This window comes from Furipterus horrens, unplaced genomic scaffold, assembly GCF_987537825.1.
Source record: "Furipterus horrens unplaced genomic scaffold, mFurHor1.1.pri manual_scaffold_8, whole genome shotgun sequence".
Classification (NCBI taxonomy): Eukaryota; Metazoa; Chordata; class Mammalia; order Chiroptera; family Furipteridae; genus Furipterus; species Furipterus horrens.
The window spans coordinates 67,548,056-67,570,637 of NW_028327178.1; the positions used below are offsets into that span (position 1 = coordinate 67,548,056).

Genomic DNA, 22,582 nt, shown 5'->3' on the forward strand with positions numbered 1-22,582 from the left:
GGAATACTATGCAGCAGAGAGAAAGAAGGAACTCCTGCCATTTGCAAAAACATAAATGGAACTAGAGAGAATTATGCTTAGTGAAATAAGCCAGGCAAAAAAAAAGCAAAATACCATATGATATCACCTAATACAGGAAACTAAAGAACAATATAAACAAATGAACTAACTAAACAAGGGGCAGAATAACAGTCAATAGGAGGAGGGGGGAGGGACAGAATGGGGATAAGTAAGGGAAGGGTTTAGTCAAGGAACATGTATAAATGGCTCATGGACAAGGACAACAGGGAGGAATATGATTGTGGGAGAAGAGGTGGGCTGGGTGGGGGGAGCACTGGGGAAAAATATGGGACAACTGTAATTGAAAAACCAAAAAATAAAAATTAAAAAATTAAAAACGAGAAAAAATAATTAAAGAAGTCTTCCCTAATGTGGTGAAGGAAATAAACATGCAAGTCCAGGAAGCACAGAGAATCCCAAACAAGATGGTCACAAAGAGGACCACACTAAGACACATCATAATTAAAATGCTAAAGGTTAAAAAGGAGAGAATCTTAAAAACAGCAAACAAAAAGAAGTTAGTTACCTACAGGGAAATTCTTATAAGGCTGTCAGCTAATTTCTCAAAAGAAATTTTACAGGCTAGAAGGGATTGGCAAGAAATATTCAAAGTTATGGGGAAAAAAGGGACCTAAAGCTGAGATTGCTTTACCCAGCAAAGCTACCATGTAGAATGGAATGGCAGATGAAGAACTTGCCAGACCAAAAAAGCAAACAAACAAACAAAAAAACTAAAGGCGTTCATCGTCATTAAACTATTATTATATGAAATGTTAAAGGAACTTATTTAAGAAAAACTGTAAACAATAAAATCGCCATAAATATGTATTATCAACAATTGAATCTAAAAAACAAACTAAGCAAACAAGAAAAACAGAGACAGAATAATGGAAACAGCATTTTGATGGTTGCCAGATGGGAGGGGGTTGTAGAATAATGGGTGAAGAGGTGAGGGGATTAAGAAATACAAGTAAGTAGTTAACAGAATAGCCATGGAGATGTAAATTACAGTATAGGAAATAGATTAGTGAAAAACTTATATGAATGACCCATTGACAGAAACAATGGTGTGGGGATTGCCTTAAGCAGTGGAGGGTCTGGGTGAAAGGGGGGCAAAGAGGGAAATATTGAGACAATGTAATAACATAATCAATGAAATATAATGTTAAAAAATGAATTGGCAAACGACCTGAATAGACACTTCTATCAAGAAGACATACAGATGGCCAATAGACATATGAATAGATGTTCAATATCACTGATTGCCAGAGAAGTGCAAATTAAAACCTCAATGAAATATCACCTCACACCTCTCCTTACTAAATCAACAAACAATTGTTCACAAGGATATAAAGAAAAGGGAACCCTTGTGCACTCTTGGTGGGAATGCAGATTTATTCAGCCACTGGAAACAGCATGGAGTTTCCTCAAAAATTAAAAATAGAACTTCCTTATGATCCAGCAATTTCACTTCTGAAGAAACCCAAAATACTAATTGGAAAAAATATACACACCGTTATGTTCATTGCAGTGTTATTTACAATAGCCAAGATATAGAAGGGATTCAAGTGCCCATCAATAAACGAGTGGATAAAAAAGTTACAGTACACATATACAATAAAATATTACTCAGCCATTAAAAAGAACAAAATCTTACCATTTATGACAGTACGAGTGGACCTAGAAGGTATCATGTTAAGTGAAATAAGTCAGAGAAAGACAAATATCATATGATTTCACTTTTATTTGGAGTCTAAACAGCAAAATAAATAAACATAATTGAAACTGACTTATAGATATAGAGATTAGACTGATGGTTGCCAGAAAAAGGTGGGTTGAGGACCTAGGTGAAAAAGGTGAATAGATTAAGAAGTACAAATTGGTAGTTACAAAAATAGTCATGAGGATGTGAAGTACAGTACAGGGAATATAGTCAATAATATTGTAATAACTATATACCGTGCCAGATGTGTACTTGAAATATCAGGGGGACCACTTTGTAAATTATATGATTGTCTAACCATTATGCTGCACACGTGGAACTAAAATTGGGTTTCTTCAGAAGTAAAATTGCTGGGTCATAAGAAAGTTCTATTTTTAATTTTTGAAGAAACTCCATATGTTACAGAACCCCTGGGCTGCTCCAATTGAAAACAAACCCACGGGCTCTTGAGTTAGGGGCCCGATTGCCCACCGCCAAAATTATAACTCTCAATACCAGAGTTTAGTGAAAAGAAAAAGAATTGTTTATTTAACAGTTATATAGATTTAGTTATTTGCGGATTCCTGTTGTTAAGTCTTATGTTCTTTAAAACACCCATAAACACATATCCTTGCCTCCCCACTACCAAACAAGGCTAGTTTTAGAAAAGTTAGAGAAACCCTTGCCCTACTTTCCAAACACAGTTCAGCTTTACCAGTAGCTGCCAATCATTCAATCCTGATTGGGGAGACCTCGTCTGTGTTATGGGATCCACCAACTTTTAATCCAGAACCTCATGGATTCTCATGCTCCTTGTAAACTGTATAGTTAGTCCTTTTGTAATCCACATGGTCAGTCTGTTCCTTTTCAAAGCAGCAAGGTATGTTCCTTCCTTAAAACTGCATCGTCAGTCCCAGTTAAATTCACATGATCAGCCTCAGCCTTGGTCGAATCCGCACAGTCAGCCTCAGCCTCAGTCGAATCCGCACAGTCAGCCTCAGCCTCAGTCAAATCCGCAGTCAGCCTGGCTAAAATGTCTGCCGCTTATTTTTAAATCCCTGACTACGTCCTCTGATGCAGTGGGTGCGGTAACCAGTTCTGACCATTCACAGAACCTCACGCAGGCTCTGTGTGCTTTCTCCATACCATCCCCTGGTCCAAGTCCCCTCCCATCTACCTGAGGCTTTGGATGCATTAAAGCCATTTTGCATTAAAAAGACACTAGCCACCAGCCTCAGGCATGTGGAGGCATTCTAAAAGCTGCTTCCTTCTCCCCATCCCCCAGCCGCAAGCTCTGGGGGGTTTTGGAACACCCCTGTTTCTGTAACACATACTGTTTCCAGTGGCTGAACAAATCTGCATTCCCACCAACAGTGCAGGGGAATGAAGTCAAACAAAGTAGGTTACATCCACATTGCAAAATGCTATGCAGCAGTAACACAGATCCATTTTATATTTTAAAACTTATTTAAGGTTTTTGTATCTAAAACATATTTCACATGTATAGATGCAGTACATATTAGTTCTATATGTCCACATTTCTATGTGCACATGGAGGCACAAATATATATAACATACACATGTGTTACAGAAACAGGGGTGTCCAAAAAAACCCAGAGTTTGTGGCTGGGGGATGGGAAGAAGGAGGCAGCTTTCAGGAAGCCTTCACATGCCTGAGGCTGGTGGCTAAAGTCTTTGTTATGCAAAATGGCTTTAATGTATGCAAGGCCTCAAGGAGATGGGAGGGGACTTGGACCGTGGGATAGTATGGAAAAAGCACAGAGCCTGCCTGAGGTTCTGTGAATGGTCAGAACTGGTTGCTGTGTCCACTTCATCACAGGATGCAGTCAGGGATTTAAAAATAAGTGGCAGACATTTTATCCACGCTGAGCATGTGGATTTAACGGAGGTCTGATGATGCAGTTTTAAGGAAGGGATGTACCTTGCTGCTTTGAAAAGGAAGGCTCTCCATGTGGATTACAAAGGATTAATCATGCAGTTTACAAGGAGGCTAAGAATCCACGAGGTTCTGGATTAAAAGCTGGTGGACACCGTAACACAGACGAGGTCTCCCCAATCAGAACTGAATGATTGGCAGCTCCTGGTAAAGCTGAACTGTGTTTAGAAAGTAGGGAAATGGTATCTCTAACTTTTCTAAAACTAGCCTGGTTTGGTAGGGGGAGGCAAGGATATGTGTTTATAAGTGTTTTAAAGAACATAAGACTTAACAGCAGAAATATGCAAATAATTAGATCTATATAACTGTTAAATAAACAATTCTTTCTCTTTTCACTAAACTCTGGTATTGAGAGTTATAATTTTGGCAGCGGGCAATCAGGCCCCTAAATAAACAGCCCATGGGTTTATTTCAATTGGAGCAGCCCAGGGGTTCTGTAACACATGTACAATTTGTGAATTTATAGAAAAAGTGTGGAAACATCCTCTGGAGATACATAGGAAGATTCAAATGAGAAAAGGAAATGCAGAACAGCATGAACTTTTTCTATAAACTTACTTTTAAAGTTTAACTGTGTAGGGGTGTGTTTGTGTGCACACACATTGTGTTAAAACATACTTAGTAGTTACAATCTTAGCTATTTTTATGTATACAATTTAGTGGCTTTGAGTACACTCACATTGTTTTGCAACTGTCATTCATATTCAGAAGTTTTACTTCTTACCAATTAAAGAATAACTCCTGATTTGCCCCTCCCCTCAGTCTTTGTCAAACACCATTCTACTCTCTGCCTCTATGACTCTGACTACTCTAGGTGACTCATATAAAAGGGATCATGCAGTGTTTATCCTTTTGTGTCAACTTTATTTCACTTACATAAAGTCTCCTTATGTAGGTTTTTAAACAACAAAAATTAATACCTTTGCACTTGGTATGACAAACATTGGCCACTAGAGGGAACTAGAGATTACTAAATGTGTTTCACAGGTGGGGTGGGGGGTGCCTTTAGTGTGAAGAAAGCTTCTTTACCTTTTTCATTAAGAAGAACTTTGCATATTGTGAGGGAGAACTAAACCTGAACTTTCAGCGAGGTTGGGCTTGGTGGGCAGACTGCAACACTTTTCTCCCTGCTCCCTTGAAGGGAGTGGATATTGGGGGTATGGGAGTCAGTTATCCCTTTGGGATTCACAAATTCACCCAAGGTCATGTTACATAGTGCTGATCCAGTGAAGAAAATGGAACCTGCATTTGAGTACATTTCAATGAGCTCTCTTCAATTCTTCATTCTGTGTCCATCTTCAAGGGGATAGATGTCTTGAGAAACTTGTGGGGCTGTTTGTGATTGCTCATTGATAGTGGGGTTTGGGGGAAGAAGGAAGGAAGAAGGAAGGAGATGAAAGGTTTGGTTTTGTACTTTTTCAGATGAGAGTTTAGAAATACCCAAAATTCAACCTGACATGCATGCATGCCTGGGAACAACCTACTTATAATTTCCTACCCTAGACCCTACCTCTATCTGACATAGGATTGTAAATGTTATTGCCTGGCTTAATTTCTGTGAATTGTGCAGGAATCCAGCCACATGGTGAGTCAAAGTGCTTTGTTGAGTCAGGAATTTTACCTAGAGTTTTTTGAGGCTAATGGTGTCTGAGTTTGTACCCAAGCATTCATTTACCTATATCTTTATAAATACATATAAATATTTGGAGGGAGGCATAGGTAAACACAGCTCACCTTCTCTAACAACCATAGCAAAAATGACAACCAAACTACAAAATCACTATCATCCAGAATTGTCAGAAAATCAAGCTGTGCAGAAGACTGACAACCAAGGAATTAAAGAAGTCACATTCATTTAGATAAGTAAGAAGGGCTGAGATGCAGAGCAGCAGAGACTTAGAGATTTGTAGACATGGAACAGGTTATCCCACATCACATGGGGTGGGTAAAAATTAGGAGGGATATCTTGGGAACAAGGGATCCCAGACCCACACTAGGCCCTCAAGCTCAGGATTCCAGTGCCAGGAAGATAAGTCCCAATAACTTCTGGCTGTAAAAAACAGTGGAGGTTGGGGTGACAGAAGAAACTGCGGGATTCTCAGGTGTCTCCCCTTAAAGGGTCTGAAACGAAGTTAGGACTTACGCAGACTCACTCCTTCTGAGCTCCAGCAATGGTGCAGCAGCTTGAAGGGCACTGGTGGCATATAGGGAGAAACTAAAGTGTCTGGCATCAGGGCAAGAGCTGGGGGACAGCTCCCTACCTGACAACAATCCAGAGGACAGGCAACAGCCATTATCCCTTTTATGAGCTCTCTCCCAAACAGATCCACAGAGCTGCAATACCATATCTGAGACTCTATCAACCTGGTTACATGGGCTGCTCTGCCCACGTGATTACCTAAGGATATACTACATCTAATGTACAGGTGAACTTTTCTAAATTGAGCCATGCTACTAAGACAGGAAGTCAAAGCAGCTCTACCTAATACATAGAAACAAACAAAGAGAGGCTATCAAAATGAGGAAACAAAGAAAAATTGCCCAAATAAAAGAATAGAACAAAACTCCAGAAAAAGAACTGAACAAAATGAAGATAAGCAACTTATCAGGTGCAGAGTTCAAGACATTGGTTTTTTAGATGCTCGAGGAACTCATTGGGTACTTCAACAGCATAAAAAGGAAACAGACAGAAGTAATAATTACACTAAGTAAAGAAAAATGTACAGGGAATCAAGAGTGGAGTGGCTGAAGCTAAAAGTGAAATCAATGATTTGGAATATAAGGGGAAAAAATAAATCAGAACAGCAGAAGAAAAAAAATTTTTATTAAAGAGAATAAGGTAAGGAGCCTCTGGGACAATTGCAAGTGTACCAACATTCAAGTCATAGGGGTGCTGGGAAAAAAAAGAAAAAGAGCAAAAAAATTGAAAGTTTATTTGAAAAAGTAATGAAAGAAAACTTCCAGAGTTTGAAAAAGAAATAGACATACAAGTCCAGGAAGCACAGAGAGTCCCAAACACAACAAGTTGGATCCAAAGAGAACTACAGAAAGACACATCTTAATTAAAATGCCAGAGGTTAAAGATAAAGAGAGAATCTTAAAAGCCGCAAGAGAAAAGCAGATAGTTACCTACAAAGAGTTCCTATAAGGCTGTCAGATGATTTCTCAAAATAAACATTGCAGCCTGGAAGGAACTGCAGGAACTATTCAAAGTGATGAAAAGCAAGGACCTACAATCAAGATTACTCTATCCAGCAAAGTTATCATTTAGAATGGAAGAACAGATAAAGTGCTTCCGAGACAAGGTAAAACTAAAGGAGTTCATCATCGCCAAGCCATTATCATATGTGATGTTAAAGGAACTTACTCAAGAAAAATAAGATCAAAACTATGAACATTAAATGGCACTAAATTCACAACTATCAACAATTGAATCTAAAAATCAAAACTGAGCAAACAAGCAGAACAAGGCGATCATTAGCATGGTTACCAGTTGGGAGGGGGAAGAGGGAGAATGAGAGAAAAGGTACAGTGATTAAGAAAAACAAATTAGGACATGATCTGATGCCACCAAGGGCAGATCCAGGAAGTGCAGATCATTCTAAGAAGCACCAACAAACAATAAGAATCACAAAAATGGGGAGACATAGAAACAACCCCCCATTGAAAGGAAAGAGAGAATCCCCAGAAAGAGTGCTAAATGAAATAGAGGGGAGCAAAATAGCAGATATGGAATTCAAAACATGGATTATGGAGAAGTTCAATGAGCTCAGCAGGAACTACAAGGAACTCCAGAAAAACTACAAGGAACTTACTGAGAATTACACCAGCATGAAAAAGGACATAGAAGCTATCAATAAGAGCCAGGAGGAAATGAAGAATACAACCTCTGATTTGAAGAACGCAGTAGAAGGTATTAAAAGCAGGCTAGAGGAAGCAGAAGATCGAATCAGCGAGCTGGAGGACAACGTAGACAAAAACTCCCAGACAGTGCAACAAAATGAAAAAAGACTGAACAACACTGAAGAGGTTCTAAGACAGCTGCAGGACAACATGAAACGCAATAATATCCATATCATAGGAATTCCAGAAGGAGAAGAAGAGCAAGGGATAGAAAACCTCTTTGAAAAACTAATGACAGAAAACTTCCCTCACATGAGGAGAGAAAGAGTCACACAAGTCCAGGAAGCACAGAGGGTCCCAATGAAGATGAACCCCAACAGGCCCACTTCATGACACATCATAATTAAAATGGCAACACTCAAAAACAAAGAGAGAATCCTAAAAGCAGCAAGAGAGAAACAACTAATAACATACAAGGGAGCTCCAATAAAGCTATCATCAGATTTCTCAGCAGAAACACTACAAGCCAGAAGGGAATGGCAAAAAATATTCCAAGCAATGAAAAACAAAGGCCTACAACCAAGAATACTCCACCCGACAAGGCTCTCATTCAAAATGGAAGGTGAGATAAGGAGTTTCCAAGACAAAAAAATGCTAAAAGAATACATCTCCACCAAACCAGCATGCAAGAGATGCTAAAGGGTCTGCTTTAAAAAGATGAATAAAAAGAGAGAGACAGAGAGGAACACAAGTACAAAGGGGGAAAATGACAATGAATAAGTACTTATCGGTAATAACCTTAAATGTAAATGGATTAAATGCTCCAATCAAAAGACATAGGGTAGCTGAATGGTTTAGAAAGAATGACCGACATATATGCTGTCTACCAGAGACCCACCTTAGAATAAAAGATAGACACAGACTGAAAGTGAAGGGATGGAAAAAATATTTCAAGCAAATGCACATGAAAAAAAAAAAGCTGGGGTAGCAATACTTATATCAGATAAAACAGATTTGACAGCAAAGGCCATAAAAAGAGACAAAGAAGAGCATTTCATAATACTTAGGGAAAAGTCCATCAAGAAGATATAACCCTTATAAATATATATGCACCCAACTTAGGAGCACCCAAATATGTAAGGAAAATTTTGAAAGATTCCAAGAAAGATATAGACAGCAAAACACTCATAGTAGGGGACTTTAACACCCCATTGTCAACAATGGACAGATCTTCAAAGCAAAGAAACACCAAAGATATTGAGGCACTGAACAACACTCTAGATCAAATGAACTTAGTCGTATATCAACTATAGAACTTTAAACCCCAAAGAAGCAAAATATATATTCTTCTCAAGTGCACATGGAACATTTTCAAAGATAGACCACATGATAGGACACAAAATGAGCCTTAACAAATTCAAGAAAATGGAAATTATATCAAGCATCTTCTCAGATCACAATGGTTTAAAGTTGGAAATCAACCTCAAGGAAAAAACTCAAAGACATTCAAAGTCATGGAGAATGAATAACATGCTATTAAATAATGAATGGTTAACAATGACATCAAGGAAGAAATCAAAATGTTTCTGGAAACTAATGATAATGAACACACAACAACCCAAAACCTATGGGATACAGTGAAAGCAGTCCTAAGAGGAAAGTTCATAGTAACACAGGCCTACTTAAAAAAGCTATAAGAATCTCTAATAAAAAATTTAACCCTACAACAACAAGAACTAGAGGAAGAACAACAAGCAAAGCCCAGATCAAGTAGAAGGAAAGAAATCAATATCAGAGCATGAATTAAATGACATAGAGTCTAAACTAACAATTCAAAAGATCAACAAAAGTAGGAGCTGGTTCTTTGAAAAGATAAACAAAATTGACAAGCCTTTAACCAGGCTCATCAAGAAAAAAAGAGAGAAGACCCAAATAAATAAAATCAGAAATGAAAGAGAAGAAATCACAACCGATCCCACAGAAATACAAAAGATTGTAAGAAATTATTATGAACAACAGTATGACAAGAAATTTGACAACCTAGAGGAAATGGACAAATTCCTGGAAACCTATAGTCTTCCCAAACTTAATCAAGAAGAAGCAAAAAGTCTGAATAGACCAATTACAGCTAGGGAACTTGAAGTAGTAATCAAAAACCTCCCGGCACACAAAAGCCCTGGACCGGATGGCTTTACAGGTGAATTCTACAAAACATTTAGGAAAGAATTAACTCCTATCCTTCTCAGACTATTCAAAAAATTCAAGAAGAGGGAAGACTCCCAAACTCATTCTTTGAAGCCAGTATAACCCTAATTCCAAAACCCGGTCAAGACACAACAAAGAAAGAAAACTACAGGCCAATATCGCTGATGAACATAGATGCTAAAATCCTCAACAAAATATTGGCAAACAGGATCCAGCAACACATAGAAAGATCATACACCACGATCAAGTAGTATTCATCCCAGGGATGCAAGGGTGCATTAATATTTGCAAATCAATAAATGTAATACACCACATAAACAAAATGAAAGACAAAAACCACATGGTCATATCAATAGATGCAGAAAAAGCATTTGATATAGTACAACACCTATTTATGATGAAAACTCTCAGCAAAATGGGAATAGAGGAAGCATACATCAACATAATAATGGCCATATATGAGAAACCTGAAGCCAACATCATACTCAATGGGCAAAAACTGAGAGCATTCCCCCTGAGATCAGGAACAAGACAAGGATGTCCTCTCTCTCCACTCCTATTCAACATAATCTTGGAAGTTCTAGCCACAGCAGTCAGACAGGAAAGAGAAATAAAAGGCATCCAAATTAAAAAAGAGGAAGTAAAACCGTCATTATTTGCAGATGACATGATAATGCACATAGAAAACCCTATAGACTCCACAAAAAAACTACTCAACTTAATAATTAAATTTGGCAAAATAGCAGTGTACAAAATCAATATTTAGAAATCGAAGCCATTTCTGTACACCAAGAATAAAAATTCAGAGATAGAAACTGAAAGAAAAATCCATTTACCCTAGCAACAAGAAAAATAAAGTACCTAGGAATAAACTTAACCAAGGAAGTAAAAGACCTGTACTCAGAAAACTACATAACACCGAAGAAAGAAATTAAAGAAGATACAAATAAATGGAAGCATATACCATGTTCATGGATGGGAAGAATCAACATCATTACAATTTCCATATTACCCAAAGCAATTTATAGATTCAATGCAATCCCTATTAAAATAACAAAGACATATTTCACAGACCTAGAACAAATATTTCAAAAACTTATATGGAATAAAAAAGGTCCCGAATAGCCAGAGCAATTTTGAGAAAGAAGAACACAGTAGGAGGAATCACAATACCTGATATCAAACTATACTACAAGGCCACAGTAATCAAAACAGTCTGGTACTGGCATAAGAACAGACATATAGATCAATGGAACAGAATAGAGAGCCCAGAAATAAACCCAGGTCTTTATGGTCAACTAATATTTGACAAAGGGGGAAAGAACATCAAATGGAGTGAAAAGAGCCTCTTCAACAAATGGTGTTGGGAGAACTGGACAGGGACATGCAAAAATGTGAAACTAGACCACCAACTTACACCATAAACCAGAATAAACTCAAAATGGATCAAAGACTTAAATGTAAACCGTGATACCATAAAAGTCCTAGAGGAAAAGATAGGCAGGAAAATTTCAGATATCCCACATAGCAATATTTTCACTGATATATCTCCCAAGGCAAGGGAAATAAAGGAAAGAATAAACAAATGGGACTACATCAAACTAAAAAGTTTCTGCTCAGCTAAAGAAAACATCAGCAAGATGAAAAGGAAACCAACCATATGGGAAAATATATTCGCCAATGACATCTCAGACAAGGGATTGATCTCCAAAATATATAAAGAACTCATACGACTCAACACCAATAAGACAGAGAGCCCAATTAAAAAATGGGCAAAGGACCTGAACAAACACTTCTCCAAAGAAGACATACAGAGGGTCCATAGACATATAAAAGAATGCTCTACATCACTAGCCATCAGAGAGATGCAAAAACCACAATGAGATACCCCCTCACACCAGTCAGAATGGCCATCATCAACAAATCAACAAACAACTTGTGCTGAAGAGGATGCAGAGAAATGGGAACCCTGGTGCATTGCTGGTGGGAATGAAGACTGGTGCAGCCACTATGGAAAAGAGTTTGGAATTTCCTCAAAAATCTAAAAATGGAACTGCCTTTTGAACCAGCAATTCCAGTGCTAGGATTATATCCGAAAAATCCTGAAACACCAATTCAAAAGAACCTATGCACCCCTATGTTCATAGCAGCACTATTCACAATAGCCAAGTGCTGGAAACAACCTAAATGCCCATCTGTAGATGAGTGGATCAAAAAACAGTGGTACATTTACGTAATGGAGTATTATGTAGCGGAAAAAATGAAGGAACGTGTACCATTTGCAACAACATGGATGGAACTAGAGAGAATTATGCTTAGCGAAATAAACCAGGCAACGAAAGAAAAATATCTTATGCTGTCACCTATTACAGGAAACTAATGAACAACACAAACAAATGAGCAAAATTGAACCAGAGGTATCTAAACAAGAAGTAGACCAACAGTAACAAGGAAGGAGGTGGGAGGGAGAAGAGACGGTAAGAAGGGGAAGGGTCTAGTCAAAGAACATGTATAAATGACCCACAGACATGGACAACTGAGTGAGGACTAAATGTTGGAGAAGGAGGGAACAGAGAGCCGGGAAGCAAGAGGGGAAATAAAGTGAGATAACTATAATGGAAAAACAAACAAAAAAATTTTTTTAGTGGGGGAAAAATGAAAATATGAAGAATGGAAATGCCAGTTCAGTGAATATTAGAAAGCAAGGATTTTCCTTCACACTCTATATTTTTCTTCCTATCTGATCCCTCCAGAGTTTGGCATTCTAAGGAAGTAAGTAATGACATAAGTTTATTTGCATAAAACTAATAAGACCAGTTGTTAATAGAGGCTTTTCTTTTTGTTTGCTTTGTTTTGTTTTGTTTTTTGACCAAGACTTTGACTGGAATGTCAAGCCTAAAGGAGACATGATTGGGCTCAGGTTGTTACCAAAAAGCCCTGAGGAACTGGGAATGACTTTCGAAGGTAATAAAAGCCCGCAAGATAAAAGACCTGGTACCATTGTTGGTTGTGCGGTCCACAGCAATCTATCCAGGAAAGGAATGAAGGTTGTTTTCTTGAAAGATGGCTAAAAGGGACCTTAAGACACAATGAAAAACCAGAAGGACTTGGAAGACAGGTGTGTACAGGCAAGGCTGAGTGCCAGGTATGTGGCCCAGCTTCTGTGCCCTGAAGGGCAGACTGAAGGTCACCCTAAATGTTCCTTGGGTAAATTCCAGCAAAGCAGAACTAAAGATCATAAGTGATCATTTGCTGCTCTTGTTGTGTTTATGCAAATGAACAGGATAAATTAAAAGTGGACTTAATGCAGTCCCTTTAATAACAAGGAGGGTAATCTTAGGGAGAAAAATCATTATTCAAAGAAAATCACAATGATCAGTGGTAGACTATAAAGTAGTGCAGCTAACTGTATTTAAAGTTTCTTTTCATTTAAAATATGTTTTCACTTGAAAGTTAAACCATGTCTGTGGTATCATCAAAGATATTTAAGTTACAGGCAAGAAGAATGTCACATGCCTTGCAAATGGATGTCTTTCCAATAAGACAGTCTTACAGATTTAGAGACTTGTTTGTGAGTTATGTTACATAAGTTAACATATGTTTTCTGTTTTCAAAGGGCATAAGCCTATGACCGCATTACCTGAGTGATTGTCTGTACATATAGGCCTCACTTAATCCTGTCTACATCGCTGCCTCCTGAGACTCAACGGTTTGGCTGAACTAAGTGGCTGGAATAGAACAAGGATGCCAGCCTGTTAAACCAAGCACGCCGTTGTCCGGAGACAGCCAACTGACCTGGAGTCTGCATGATCCTTCGCCATGTGGAAAGATCATTCCCCCCCCACACCCCCACTCTTATTAGGGATTTCCGGACCCAAGGGTAGGTAGGACAACGATCATGTTTAGCCTGAAGCCGCTAGAGGAGCTTGAGACATTCGCCCATTGTCCTTTATAAGATTATAAAGGGTCCTAATATCTGTGAGGGAGGGATTGTTATTTTTTATTGTTAAAATAATTAAGTAATCACTTATTTATTAAAAAAAGAAGAAGAAGAAGAAGAATATATGAAAGGGTGAAACGGGAGAGCTTGTAAGTACGAACCATGGGCATGGACTTGGGCGGGATTGCTGGGGGAGGGGAGTGCTGGGTGGAGGGGAGTAAAGGGGAAGGGATTGGAACTATTGTAACAATATAATCAATAAAATACACTTTAAAAAGACATTATCACAATGTTGCTTATTGCAAAAGTAAATATGCAAAAAATAATTGCATTTCTCTATAACAATAACAAACATCTAGAATATAAAATTAATAGAAAAGATATCCTCAACATAATAAAGACCATATAGGACAAACTACAGCCAACATCATAGTCAACAGGAAAAAACTAAAATTGTTTCCCTTAAGATTATAAACAAGACAGGGCTATTCAGTCTCACTTCTCTTATTCAACATGGTGCTGGAAGTTTTAGCCAGGACAATCAGAATAGATAGAAAAATAGAAGGCATCCAAACTGGAAATGATAAAGTAAAGCTGTCATTATTTTCAGATGATATATTACTGTATATAGAGAACCCTAAAATCTCCACCAAATAACTACTAGAACTGATAAATGCACTCAATCAAGTAGGAGGATATAAAATTAATATTCAGAACTCAGTTGAATTTTTATACACCAATTTTTATTCCCTATTGTGGATGATGTTGGCTGTGGTTTGTCCTATATGGCCTTTATTATGTTGAGAATATCTTTTCTATTCATTTTATATTCTAGATGTTTGTTATTATTATAGAAAAATGCAATTATTTTTTGCATATTTATTTTTACAATAAGCAACATTGTGACATTGTCTTATTACATCCAACCACTTATAGTTTTTTTTTAGTTTTCTATGTATACAATCATTATTTGCATAATACCTATAGTTTTTGCTCCTTTCTTTTAAATTATAATGTCTTATGTATATTTTTCTTGTCTTCCTGTATTGACTGAAACCTCTACTACAGATGCCAATAATGACTATCAGAAAGGGAAATTAAGCAAACAATCCCATTCACAACTGCATCAAAAATAAAATAAAATACCTAGAAATAAACTTAACCAATGATGTGAAAAAAAAACTATACTCAAAAATGTATAAGATACTGAAGAAAGAAACTGAGAAAGATACAAATAAATCGAAGCATATACGGTGCTCATGGATGGGAAGAAATTAACATTATTAAAATGTTCATACTACCCAAAGCAATCTATAAATTCAATGCAATTCCTATTAAGATATCAATGGCATACTTCACAGAACAAGAACAAATATTCCAAAAACATATATGGAACCACAAAAAAAAAATCCTGAATAGATCCAGCAATATTGAGGAGAACAAAACAAAGTTGAAGGTATCATACTACCTGATAACAAACTATACTAAAAGGCTACAGTACTCAAAACAGCATACAGCAGATTCAAGATGGCAGTAGAGTAGGTGGAAGCTACTCTAACCTCCTCCCAGAACCAAACTGGAGTTAAAACTAAATTATAGAAAAATCATCCTGAATAACCAACTGAAGACTAGCTGGAAAGAGGACTTATAACCAAGGACTTACAGGAGAAATAACATCAAGGCTGGTAGGAAGTATGGAGGCAGGAGAGGGCTGGCTGGGCTCCCAAATGCAGCAGCTGAAGTTCCAGTAGGATATTTCAGTGGCCAGGGTGGGTTCTCCCTGAGAAGTGTGGGGTCTAAACCCCAAAGTGTGTTCCCCAACTTAAAGCACCAAAACCAAGAATGGTGCCCACATAACACCCAGCTATAAAAACCAATGGGGTTTCTGTCCTACAGGAAAAGACAACTAGAGACGCACCCACCCTCTTAAAGGGTCAATGCAAAAAATTTTGTTTGTAGATACTTACCCTGGAATCTGGAGAAAGGAGGACAGAGTGGACTAGAGCCACATGCAGAGTCTGGAGTTTGTGACTCTGGGAAGAGAGCTAAAGGGTCAGCCACCAGGATCCCTGTGTTCTATTATTCCCTATACTACAGGAGCCATCTTTCACAGTAATGGTGCTCCCCTTCATGCGGCCTTAGACTCAGGGGAAGCATTAGCCCCACAAACAATAATCTCTTTCATTCCACTCTGTGAAGCTTAAGCCTTACTGAAGAGTGCAGTCAGAGGCTCTTTGAATGACTAAGCCTAACAGGCAGCCTGCAGGCAGAGGCAGATCTTTGGGTGCTTTGAGATTTTAGCTAACCTCTCCTGGGCTCCGTGCTGGTAAAAGTCAGTCTTAGTGCACAGCTTGGTCCTTTCAGCATGCAACCAAGCCCAGCAGAGGAGCCGCATGCTATGATCACTGACAGCACCAAGACCAGTCAAATGGGAGTCTCTGACATAGATTTGCACCAGAGTTTTTGCAGATCTACTTAATATATAGAAACAAATACAATAAAAGCAACCAAAATGGTAGGACAAAAAAAAAAAAAAAACAGACCTCAAATAAAAGAACAAGAACATTCTCCAGAAAAAGAACTAAGTGAAATAAAGGCAAGCAATTTATCAGATATAGAGTTCAAAGTAATGATTAGAAAGATGCCCAACTGCATGGAAACAAATAGAAATCATAAAAAAGAACCAGTCATAAATAAAGAATGCAATATCTAAAATAAATTATACCCTAGAATGAATAAACAGTAACTTAAATGAAGCAGAGGACTGAATCAACAATTTGAAAGACAGAGTAAAAATAACATCCAATCATAGAAGCAAAAAGAAAAAAAGAATTTTATTAAAAATGAAGATACTTTAAAGACTTCTGGGACAACATGAAGTGTAACAACATCCACATCATAGGGATACCAGAAGGGAAAGAGAAAGAAAAAGAGATTGAGAACCTATCTGAAGAAATGAGGACTGAAAATTTTCTTAACCTGGTGAAGAAAAAAGACACACAAGTCCAGGAAGCACAGAGAGTCCCAAACAAGATGAACCCAAATAGACCCATACCAGGTTACATCATAATTAAAATGCCAAAGCTTAACAACAAGGAGAGAATCATAAAAGCAGCAAAAGACAGTTAGGTACCTATAAGAAAACTCACATAAGAATTTCATCTGACTTCTCAACAGAAACACTTCAGGCCAGAAGGAAAAGTCATGAAATATTCAAAGTGATGAAAATCAAGGACCTACAACCAACACTACATTACCCAGAAAAGTGATTATTTAAAACTGAAAGAGAAATAAAAGCTTCCCAGACAAGAAAAGGTTAAACGAGTTTCTTACCACCAAACAGTATTACAACAAATGTTAAAAGAGCTTGCTAAGAATAAGGAGAAAGAGAAAAAGAAGGAGGAGGAGGAGGGGGAGGAGTAAGGGGGAGGGGAAATAGAAATAGGAAGAAGAAAAGGAGGAGGGGGGGAGGATAAACAGAAGAACATAGTTAAAAATGAAGTGGCAATAAATATGTATCTATCAATAATCACTTTAAATGTAAATGGCTTAAGTGCTCCAATCAAAAGACATAGGGTAGCTGAATGGATAAGGAAACAAGACAGAAGATACACACAGACAAATATAAAAGGATAGAAAAAGATATTACCTGCAAACTGAAAAGGAAAATTGGGGTAGCAATATTACATATGACAAAATATACTTCAAAAGCAAGGCTATAGTAAGACAGAAAAAAGACACTACATAATAATAAAGAAAATGCTCCAACAAAAGGATATAGCCCTAGTAAATATTTATGCACATAACACAGGAGCACCTACATATGTAAGGCAATTCTTGATGGACATAAAGGAAAAGACTGAGAAAAATACAGTAAGAGTAGAAGATTTTAACAACCCATTGGTTTCAATAGATAGATCTTTCAGACAAAAATTAACAAGGATACGGAGACCTTAAATGACACACTAGATCAAAATGATTTAATTGATATCTTCAGAGCATTTCATGCCACAGCAGCAGAATATACATTCTTGTCAAGCGTGCATGGAATGTTTTCTACAATAGCCAAATGTTAGGACACAAAACAAGTCTCAATACAACTAAGAAGACTGAAATTACATCAAGCATCTTCTCTGACTATAATGCTATGAATCTAGAAATCACAAGAACACTAAAAAATAACAAATACATGGAAGCTAAATAACATTAAATAATGAATGGGTTAATAATGAGATCAAGGAATAAATCAAAAGATACAATGAAACAAATGAAAATGAGAACACAACATCCAAAATCTGTGGGACACAAGAAAAGCATCCCTAAGAGGTAAACTTATAACAGTTCTGGCTTATCTCAAGAAATAAGAAAAAGCTCAAATAAACAATGTAACTTCACAGTCAAAGGAACTATAAAAAGAACGAACAAAGCCCAAAGTGATTAGAAGAAAGAAAATAATAAAGATGAGAGCAGAAATGTGAAATAAAGTTTTTAAAAAATCAATGCAGAGATCAATGAATCCAAGAACTTGTTCTTTGAAAAGATAAACAAGATTCACACACTTCTAACAGACTCATCAAGAAAAAGAGAGAGGACCCAAATAAATAAAATCAGAAATGAAAGAGAAGTAAGAACTGACACCGAAGAAATAAAAAGGATTGTAAGAAATATTATGAACAATGAGATGCCAAAAAATTGAAACTAGACAAAATGGATAAATTCCTAAAAACATGCAATGTTTCAAAATTAAATCAGGAAAAGTCAGAGGATCTGAATAGACAGGTTACAACTAATGAAATTGAAGCAGTAATAAAAAAATTTTTTAAAAACTCCCAACAAACAAAAGCCCTGGACCAGATGGCTTCACAGGTGAAATTGACCAAACATTCCAAGGAGAACTAGCACTTCTCCTCTGAAACCTCCCGGAATAATTCAAGAGGAGGGAAGACTCCCAAGCTCGTTTTATGAAGCCAGCATTATCTTAATTCCAAAATCAGATAAAGACACTACAAAGAAAGAACACTTTAAGCCATTATTCCCAATGAACATATATGCTCAAATTCTGAACAAAATATTAGCGAGTCAAATACTGCAATACATCAAAAATATCATACACCATGGTCAAGTGGGATTTATGCTGGAAATGCAAGGTTGGTACAATATCCACAAGTCAATAAATGTGATATACCATATAAACAAAATGAAGAATAAGAACCTCATGATCATATAAATAGAAGCAGAAAATGCATTTGATAAAATCCAGCACTGATTTAAGATAAAAGCTCTCAGCAAAGTGGGAAGAGAGGAAATATATCTCAGTGTAATAAAGGACATATATGAGAAACCCATTGCCAGCATTATACTCAGTAAGCAAAAACTACAAGTGTTCCCCTTAAGACTGGGAATAAGACAGGGGTGTCCACTTTTCCACTCTTATTTAACATAGTGCTGGAAGTCCTAGCCATAGAAATCAGACAAGAAGAAATAAAAGGCATCCAAATTGGAAAGAAAAAACTGAAACTGTCATTATTTGCAGATGACATGATACTGTGTATAGAGAAACCTAAAGAGTCCACCAAAGAATTGCTGGAACTGATAAGTGAATTCAGTAAAGTAGCAGGATATGAATTTAATATCCAGAAATAAGTTGCATTTTTATCTGCCAACAACAAACTAACAGAAAGAGAAATTAAGAAAAAAGTCCCATTCACAATTACTTCAAAAAGAATAAAATACCTAGAAATAAATTTAACCAAGAATGTTAAAGACCTATACTCAGAAAATTATAATACACTGAAGAAAAAATATGGAAGATAATACACAGAAGTGAAAGCATGTACCATGTTCATGGATGGGAAAAATTAACATCATTAAAAATGTTTATGCTACCCAAAGCAATATATAGAATCAACACAATTTCTATCAAAATACCAATTATGTATTTCACAGAACCAGAACAAATATTTCAAAAATTTTTATGGAACAACAAAAAGCCTCAAATAGCAATAGCAACCTGGAGAAAGAAGACCAAAGTTGGAGGAATTATGCTACCTACTATCAAACTATACTATAAGTCCATAGTAATAAAAAAAGGCATGGGATTTGGCATAAAAACAGACATATAGATCAATGGAACAGATCTGAGAGCCCAGAAATAAACCCACGTCTTTATAATCAATATTTGACACAGGAGGCAAAAACATACATTGGGCTAAAGATAGTTTATTTAATATAGAGTATTGGGAAAATTGGACAGATATATGCAAAAAATAAAACTAGACCACCTTCTTATGCCACACACAAAAATAAATTCAAAATAGATTAAAGACTTAAATGTTAGACTTGAAACCATAAAACTCCTAGAAGAAAACACAGACAGTAAAATCTCAGACATTTCTCATAGCAATATTTTTTCAGAAATATCCCCCCAGGCAAGGGAAACAAAAGAAAAAAACCAACAGAACTACATCAAACCAAAAACTTTTTGCACAGCAAAGGAAATCATCAACAAAATGAAAAGACAGCCCACAGCTTAGAACATATTCACTAATTAAATATCTGATAAGGGGTTGATATCCAAATTTTATAAAAATGTTAAAAAAATTTTTACAAACAATTGAATTAAAAAATGGGGTCTCACCAGTGTGGCACAGTGGATTGAGCACCAGCATGCAAACCAAAGGGTCACTGGTTCGATTCTCAGTCAGGCCAGATGCCTGGATTACAGGCCAAGTCACCAGTTGGAGGCATATGAGAGGCAACCAATCACACATCATTTCTCCCTCTCTTCCTCCCTTCCTTTCCCTATCTCTAAAAATAAATAAATAATATCTTTTTAAAAAATGGGCAGAAGACCTGAATAGGCACTCCTCTCTGGAGGATATACAGATGGCCAATAGGCATATGAAAAGATGTTCAACATCACTAATTGTAGAGGAATGCAAATTAAAACCACAATGAGATAACACCTCATGCCTGTCAGAATGGCTATCATTAATAAATTGACAAACAAGTGTTCACAAGGATGTAAAGATAAGGGGACCCTTGTGCACTGTTGGAGGGAATGCAGATTGATGCAGCCACAATGAAAAATAGTATGAATATTCCTAAAAAAATTAAAAATTGTAGTGCTTTATGACCCAATAATTCCACTTTTGGGTATTTATCTGGAGAAACCCAAAACATTAATTCAAAAGATTATATGCAGTTCTATGTTCATTGCTCCAGCTGGAGCGTATTCGGCAACAACAGGAGGACATGAGGCGTAGGCGAGAGGAAGAAGGGAAAAAACAAGAACTTGACCTTAATTCTTCTATAAGACTTAAGAAACTAGCACAAATTCCTCCAAAGACTGGAATAGATAACCCTATATTTGATACAGAGGAAGGAATTGTCTTAGAAAGTCCTCATTATGCTGTGAAAATATTAGAAGTGGAAGACTTGTTTTCTTCCCTTAAACATATCCAACATACCTTGGTAGATTCTCAGAGCCAGGAGGATATTTCACTGCTTTTACAACTTGTACAAAACAAAGATTTCCAGAATGCATTTAAGATACACAATGCTGTCACAGTGCACATGAACAAGGCCAGTCCTCCATTCCCTCTTATCTCCAATGCTCAAGATCTTGCACAAGAGGTACAAACTGTTTTGAAGACAATCCACCAGAAGGAAGGACAAGAATTAACTGCTTTGCTGAATGCTCCACATATTCAGGCTCTTCTGCTGGCCCATGATAAGGTCGCTGAGCAGGAAATGCAACTGGAACCCATTACAGATGAGAGAGTTTATGAAAGCATTGGCCAGTATGGAGGAGAAACTGTAAAAATAGTTCGTATAGAAAAAGCTCGAGATATTCCATTGGGTGCTACAGTTCGTAATGAAATGGATTCTGTCATCATTAGTCGGATAGTAAAAGGAGGTGCTGTAGAGAAAAGTGGTCTTTTACATGAAGGAGATGAAGTTCTGGAGATCAATGGCATTGAAATTCGGGGAAAAGATGTCAATGAGGTTTTTGACTTGTTGTCTGATATGCATGGTACATTGACATTTGTTCTGATTCCAAGTCAACAGATCAAGCCTCCTGCTGCCAAAGAAACTGTATTTTTGTTTTAAATTCACAGCAAATTGGAGCAGGAAGTCCAGAGTTTCACATACCCCTTAACCACACACGTGGATAATATCCCCCACCATCAACATTCTGTACTAGAATGCCACCTTTGTTTCATCAATGAATTGATGGTTCCATTATTACTCAAAGTTCATAGTTTATATTAGGATTCACTTTTGGTGGTGTACCTTCTATGGGTTTTCACAAATGTATAATGACATGTAGTCTCTCACCATTGTATCATACAGAATAGTTGCCCTGCCCTAAAAATCCTCTATGCTCTGTCTATTCATCAGTTCCACCCCTCAACCGTGGCAGCCACTGATTTCTATAGTTTTGCCTTTTTCAGAATGTCATATGGTGGTCTCTAGTTTTGAGGTAGTTATATTCCTTTTTAGTTGTGGAGGAAGATGCAGAGTGTCTGTCTAGGCCTCCATCTTGGCTGGAAGTCTCAAGGTCAGCACCATATTATCAGCAGGTTGTTTTGGTGTTATTTTGGGTGACTAGCATTCAAAGAAATCCAAAGGCTTGAGTTGGAAAATTTTATGGGGGAACAATTTAGAAGTAATTGAATGAATTGAAGTCCACCCTTATCAAGGAGTCAAATAGAAATAGCAGGAAAAATCAGATAACTGGGTTTTTTAAAATATGGGGAGAGATATATAGAAACTTCCAAACCTGGAAATTGTTAGTAACAAAGAAGTAAAAGCAAAATGAGTTTAAGATGTCAGCCCTTTAGGAAAATGATTAGAGAACTTCATCTTTTAC

General features: G+C 37.0%; 1 pseudogene; it reads left to right on the forward strand.

The window, feature by feature from the left end:
* The first annotated feature begins 20,961 nt into the window (after positions 1-20,961).
* Positions 20,962-21,819, forward strand: LOC150003092 (protein PALS1 pseudogene; annotated as a pseudogene).
* The last annotated feature ends 763 nt before the right edge of the window (positions 21,820-22,582 follow it).